Here is a 7,501-nt window from a genome sequence, read left to right as displayed (position 1 = left end):
GTTATAGGAGACGACTTCTAATGCAAGTAAAGTTTCTGAGTATAGTAAAACGATGAATCCCAATCAAATAGGTGTGGAGCTTCAACTAGGAGCTAGCGGTGGTGCAGGCGTGCACGTACCATGCCTTTGTAGGAGTGGATGCAACAGAGCTTGTAGGTGCTCTGACTCAAAAAACTCATATAACGAAGCTTATTAAAACTACTATTGCTACAATGTTACAATGTCACCGTCAGAATCAGAAAATGTTCGTGCAAAACACATAATTGCGGCAAAAAAAATGGGAGTACATGGGAGTACACATTGTGTGACAAAAATATGGGAGCAAAGCTGAAGAGAAAATGTAAAGGAAAAAAAAATCCTACCAAGTGAGAAGAGTTTCTCTTTTTCTTCTTTCTGTCTCTCTCCAAACCTAGGTATTCAAAATTTAAAATGCGTCAAACTAAAAAGGTAAGAGTTTCTTCNTGACATGTTTTAAAAAAATTATTGTTATTTAAAAAATTATTATAATTCTATTGAGTACAAAAAATTTAATGCAATTTAAGAGAATACTTGGTACCCTCAAAGATTACATGGGGCTTATGATTTTATACCAAAAATATAATTTTTTTTGTACATAAATAATTTTAAAATGATAAAAAAAGATGGTTAAAAAAGAATCAAGTTCCTCCTAAAAGTGTTGGATAAAAGGATATAACCCAAAAGAACACCTTGAGGAGTTCAATTTTTCTAGTGGAAACTAAATTAGTAGAAGTGGATTGGTTGGATTTGGAGTGTAGAGATTGTCATCTAATTAAAAGAAAACTAAACTAGATGTCCCTTCACTAATATCACATGTCATGAGCACCCCTTTTACCTAGACACCTCCTTGTCATGAACACCCAGCAGAACTTTAGTTTAACTTCTGAGAATTAACTTCCTCTGTTTCTAGTAAAAAAGACTTAAAGTGATGGGAACACCTAAAAATATTTTCTATTAACTATCTTATTTAGTAATAAGCCTTGGAATAAAAGGAGTAGGTTAAACATCACACTGTAACCATTGGATAATGGACTCCCTCCTCAAAATGGCTTTACACTATAAAAGGATCTCAAACCACCTCTTTAAAGAGACTTTTTTCTAAAATTTGGAAGCTCATATCCATCTTTTTCTCTCCCCAAATCTTTCTCCTTGTTCTTCATTTTGTTCATCAACTTTACACATAAAATTAGCATTCAGGTGTTCCACCAGAACACCCGACAGCAAGATTTATAGACCCTTGTTCATTCTAAAAGAGCTCATTCATTCTCTTGTGACATTAGTGGAGGTCTCAACACTTGTTCTCCACCTCTATCCTCATCATTAGTTCTTGTGTTGCTTATTTGTCATTATAGAAGTGTATTTCTCACAAGTTTACTTGTCCTTGATCTCTTATTTTAATCTTTTTTTTCTTTTACTTAATCTATTTTCACAAAACTCACCCAAATCATATATACTCCACAGAAATATTTTTCATTAGGGAGATGTCATCTTTCTCATCTCTTGTATTTGGACTAGAACTCGCAGCGGACCATTCATGTCTTCTTCCCCCTCTACTTCTTCTTGAGCTTGATAATACTTCGTCAGTATCCATGAGAAGAATCAAAGTCCCTTTTCATTCACCATTTTTCTCAACTTAAAGGATTATTGTTGAGAATAAAACAACGCGGTTTTAGTATTTGAAAATTTTTTTGTCTCTAAACCTTTTTTAAACCATTCACATCATATACCATAACGGTCATATCTTCATAATGGCATTCATTATTTCATTTTAGGCTTCTTCCTTATGTTTCATAATTCTAAATGGATGAAGAGATTTAGGTGTCTAAATTTTGAGGAGGTCAAAAAATTAAATATATTTTTTAATTTTTAAAAATTTAAATATTCGCATAATAAAAAATTAAAAATTTATTTATCTTTTACTCCGCACTTTGCATAACAATCTCATAATACACATACACATCTTTCTTAAAGCTTATAAGTTGGTGGTAAAATACTAAAATCAATTACAAATAAAGATTTTACAACCAAATAGAATGAGTTTGAATCTTCTCATTTTTCTTTTCTCTACTGATCTTACACAGCTCAGACTTATTACTTCTTGTTATTAGGATTATCTTTTATAATAGTGAAATATAAATTTATAGAATCAAGACACAAGGTTACAGACCTTGTTATTTCGAGTTGATATTTTCATGAGAGTGAGGATGTATTTCTAAAAAATTCTGATCCTCAAGTAAATAATAATCAATAATAACATACTTTAGACATCTATTAAGACCTTTATTTATAGAAAATAGAGAGAATTTAAATATATCCGTGCGAGATATATATAGAATCCTACGTGGATATCATCAGATTATATCTTGGATAAGCTTATCCTTCCAAAAAAATTATGTTTAGACTAACCACAACTTTAGACTTAATTTAGAAGCCAAATTGTAATATTTTTTATACATATAGTCTCTACTTCATGAAAGTAGAATTTAAAATCTTTTCTATGAATTGTTCCATGAAAATAATTTGAATTTGTAAAATTATTTTTTTTAATTATTAATTATAAAAAAATGGTATGAATCAAATTAATTAAAATGTCAATGAAAAATACATTATTTTCTAAAGCCACCTTTAAACACACTTTTAAAAAAAAATTCATGCTATTTTAATTAACTTAAGGAGATGACTAACTATTTTTCTTAGTAGAAAATTTTAAGCTAGCGTATGTTTTTAGAGACTGACACTCTGAAACTAAAAATCTGAAATTCAGTATTGTATTTAGTGATTAGAAATTAACTAAAATTAAATTTTCATTTCTAAAAATAAAAACTAAAACTTTAACAACATTTCTTTCAAAAATATTTCAATTTAACTTTTTAAATTCTTATTCTATCTCTTCCACCGTCTTCCCCTCTTCAACCTTCCAAATTCGCCTTCAACCTCACTCGTGTACTACGTCCCTGTACACTTACCTTCGCCGCTGCAAAAGCCAAACCCTCCGATGACAACGATACCTCATTATATTCTTCTACAACGTGAACCCAAAAGAGGAAGTCCCCTTCAAACCCCAGAGCCTTCGGAAGGATATTAGACTCGAAGATATACGTGATAAAGAAGGAGAGTAGGTACGGATTGAAGGTGAAGGATGGGTTCAAGGAGAGGGTGGTGCAGGTAATAAGGAGGGTGACAAAGTAGTTAAGGGAGGGAAGCAGCTGAGGTTCAGGACAGTGGTACGGTGGTGGTTGGAGACAAGAAGGGGCAAGTGGGTGTTGATGGTGGGACAAGAAGGGACATGTGGGTGACGAAGTGATTAAGCTTTTCACTTTTCATCTATGTGCATTATTTATTGTAGAATCAATACTTCAAGAATAGGAATTGCTCGAGGGGGAGCGATGCTGGTGAGGATTTTTTTTTTTTTAAATTAATAAAAGTATTTAGAGAAAAGGACAAATAGGTCTCTAACCTTTTGTTCTGCCGACATTTTTGTCCCTGACCATTGAAAAATATTTTTAAGTCCCTGATCTTCACAAAACTTGGACAGATCAGTCCCTCCGTCCAAATGCCTCCGTCAGGGACTAATCCGTCCAAATGTCTCCGTCAGAGACTGATCCGTCCAAGTTTTGTGAAGGTCATGGACTTAAAAGTATTTTTCAATGGTCAGGGACGAAAATGTCCGCAGGACAAAAGGTCAGGGACAAATGACCTATTTGTCCTTTTCTCAAGTATTTAAATATGAAAAAGTTTAGGAGAGCAACTTTATTGAATTCTATCTAGCATGTAACCAGCAAAGAAAAGTGAACCATTGGATGAAATCTTATACTAATTTTACACCATTAAAATCATCATTGATGACTATTTAATGACTACAAATCACAAAAGTTACTGTCCCCTAACACTCCTCTTTAAATAATTTTATTTATTTCCGTCTCTATATTTATGTTAAATCAAACATGATATTGAGATATAATTCAGCTATATATATCTTATCAAACATAATATAAAGACTTAATTTAGTCTTTGTCTCTCAATTTCAATCTCTCAACCTCAATTTTCCTTTAAGCACAGTCTAATAAATAGGGAATTAGTTGTTGTTAGTCTACTATCTACAAAGTTTCAATAAAAAATAACATTAGGGATTCCCTTATAATTTTCTCTTTTAAAAATAAAATGATCTATGAAATGGGGAAAGAAAATATAAAAGTATTTTTAAAAGGGTCTGAAAAAGGCATATACAAAAGCAGGTGCTCTTTAAGCTTTAATTTAATGTACCCATGTAACAAGGAGAGGAATGTTATTTCGAGATTTTAGTAGTAATCCCATATAGGATCGTAACAAAAAGAAAATCAGTAAAACATAATAAGCCTGAAAAATCAATGAAAAGGTCAGTTAAGATTTAGCTAATACGAATTTTAGATGAATAATTATTATATTCTATATATGAAAATTTTTAATATCTATATATACAAAAATTTTGATAATTAACTGGTTTTTTTTTTTATATTTAACCTAAAAGTAATTTGGCCAAACACTACTAGTAAAGAAAGAAAAGGAAACCATAATGCACTGGTGAAGTTCTTTAACTAATATGGAATCACTGCAAAAAAGGCTTTATGTGGCGAATGCTCTGCGAGAATATAGGTAATTAATTATTGAATTCCTTAGGAAAACTAAATTTTGCAATGATAATCTAAGTGGTAGGGCTATATATTATTCAACCTTTTTTTAATATATCGAACTAATAAAAGTCAAAGTGAAACTTTAGCAGAAGGGAAAAATATTAAAATAATGTTTGTCCACATAAGGAGTTTATACTATGAAACTATTCTTTTTCATCAAACAAAGCATAAATGATGCATAGATGATATTAAAGAACTTTTCATATTCCATGTTTCTTCATCCAAAGACAAACATACCCCTGTAGACTCTAATAAAATTACTTTATTTCAATAACATTTGTCGCAAAGTCTCGTATTATAATTAAAATTAAATATTTTTTAATAAAATTTATTTTTTTTTCATTCCTTCACCTACTCTATCTCTCTTATATATCATTGTCAATAACTAATTATAAATTTGACAATTAAAATATAGCTATTCTATATCACTAATTTAACAACTATAATGTGTCACATGACATTCTCTCATTAAAATTGAGATAAAATATTTTTCTCAAAAATTAATAAACTCTCTTCCTTCATCATCTTATCTACCTCTCTCACATTCTCTTCTCTCTTTCCTTCTCACTCTATATATAACTTATAATTTATATTTTATATTTTATATTTTTAATTTGACAAACTAAAATATGTCATGAGATATTCTTTCATTATAATTAAAATAAATTTTTTCTTCTAAAATTAACAAATTCTCTCTCTTCTTCACTTCTTCTTTTTTAGGGTTAAGTATAGTTTTGGTCACAAAGGTTTTCAGCCAGAATCGAAACCGTCCCTTATCTAATTTTCGATTTAGAATCATCCTTAACGTTTTTTTTCGTATTAAAATCGTCTTTTTTATTTTTTTTGGACAAAAATACCCTCACCCCTACCAACACAATTACCTCCTCCACCACCACCACCACCAACACCAACACCACCGCACCGGCACCGGCACCAACACCAACACTAACACCAGCATTAACACCAGCACCAACACCTCCACCTCCACCCCCACCTCCACCTCCACCTCCAAGAATAACAGCATCAACAGAGAAGCAGAAAATCAATAAATCAACACAAATTTAACACAAGCAGAAACAGAAAGCAACAAATCAACACAAACTCAAATCAACAAATTCAAGCACAAAGCCAAATCAACAGAGAAGCACAAAGCCAAATCAGAAATTCAAAACACAAAGTAGATGTAAAAGGCGAAGCAAGACCACCGGCAGCTCGTGGGCGACAGAGTGACAGCGGCTGGGTAGATTGGCGGTGGCAGGAACATGCATGAACGGCGGCGACACACTCCACGGCTGGGTAGATCGGTAGCTCGGGCTCCCCTTCCTAGCGACGCACTCCACGGTGGCGGCAGAAAGATACATGAAGGAAAGGCGACGACGTCTTCCTCTGGTCGTGGTTCCGGCGGCGGCTCGTGGGTGGACCGGTGAGTTTCACTTTTTGCATACTCATGCATTCTTTTTAATTCACATCCCATGTGCATTGTTTTTATTACTTTGTCTTGGGGCATCTGTGTCCCCTTTCATTGCTTTTCTTTTTATTTTTTAAAAAAAAATTATTTTTTTATTAAAATAGGGGTAGTTTAGGAATTAAATTAAAAATTTTATTTAAAAGGACAATTTTAATACGAAAAAAACGTTAATGATGATTCTAAATCGAAAATTAGATGAGGGACAGTTTCAATTCTGGCTGAAAACCTTTGGGACCAAAACCATACTTAACCCTCTTTTTTATCTTTTTCTCTCTTATAATTTCTCTTATTCTTTATAAAAAAATAATTTATTAAAGGATATTTTGGTAAGCAAAATATAATGATAAAAAATAGAAATTTTACTAATGGATATTTTTTTAAAAAATAATTTATTTTTTTTAAAAAAATGGATAAAGTTAACATTAGTTAACACAAAAAGTTTAAAATGGATTAAAAAATAGGTTTTTAAAAGTTAGAAGGGAGGGAAATGTACATTTATAAAATAGAGGGGATGGAAATGTCATTTTAGCATCTCGCAGGGGAGGAGAGTGTAATTTTCTCTATTTTTAAATAACAAGTATGAAAATTAATTACTTTTATTTATTTAACAGATTTAATACTTATCAAATGTAAAAATATACACATTAAATTCTTTCAAGTTTTAGATAATAAATGTTAAAATTAATTATTAGTAAAAAAATAAATTCTTTCACATAAAAATAATAACTAAAAAGCTTATTATTTGATTTTTTTTTATCTACGAAAACTATAGTCTTCTTAGCTGATGAGAACTTTTGTCCCTTACGATTTTTTTTTAAAAGTAATTTGATTTTATAAATCTTTTCTGCGATAATCTATAATGTCAAAAAAAAGTTGACGTAACTTTAAAAGATTTATATTCCCGTAATATTATTACGAACAAAAACACTAATTTATTCTAAATCATAAATTTCGACCCTATGTCCACAAGTTCAACTACATTAACAAACTCTAAAAAGTGTTGAATTTAACTTAGAGCCTTCTTCTGTTTTTCTTCTTTCTCATCATTTGACATAATTGCGCTGAAATCTCCTATTATAACCACTCTATCACCAGAGCAGTGATTAATTATTAGAGAAATTGGTCATATTGGTGTTGTCTAATTGCATTAGTTCTGTGTAAATGAACAACAAAAAAATTGTTCAAAGAATTAATGTTTTGATGTCTTTAATCAGAAATGGTACAAAATAATCATATACATTAGAAATACTCAGTCTTGTCTCTTTTAGTTTTACCCACCAAACCACCAATCCTCCTGCCATACCATTAGGTTCGACATAGAAATCATGCAAAAATTTATATCTGT

This window comes from Arachis ipaensis, chromosome B10, assembly GCF_000816755.2.
Source record: "Arachis ipaensis cultivar K30076 chromosome B10, Araip1.1, whole genome shotgun sequence".
In the NCBI taxonomy this organism is placed as follows: domain Eukaryota; kingdom Viridiplantae; phylum Streptophyta; class Magnoliopsida; order Fabales; family Fabaceae; genus Arachis; species Arachis ipaensis.
Note: the sequence above shows the minus strand (reverse complement) of the source record.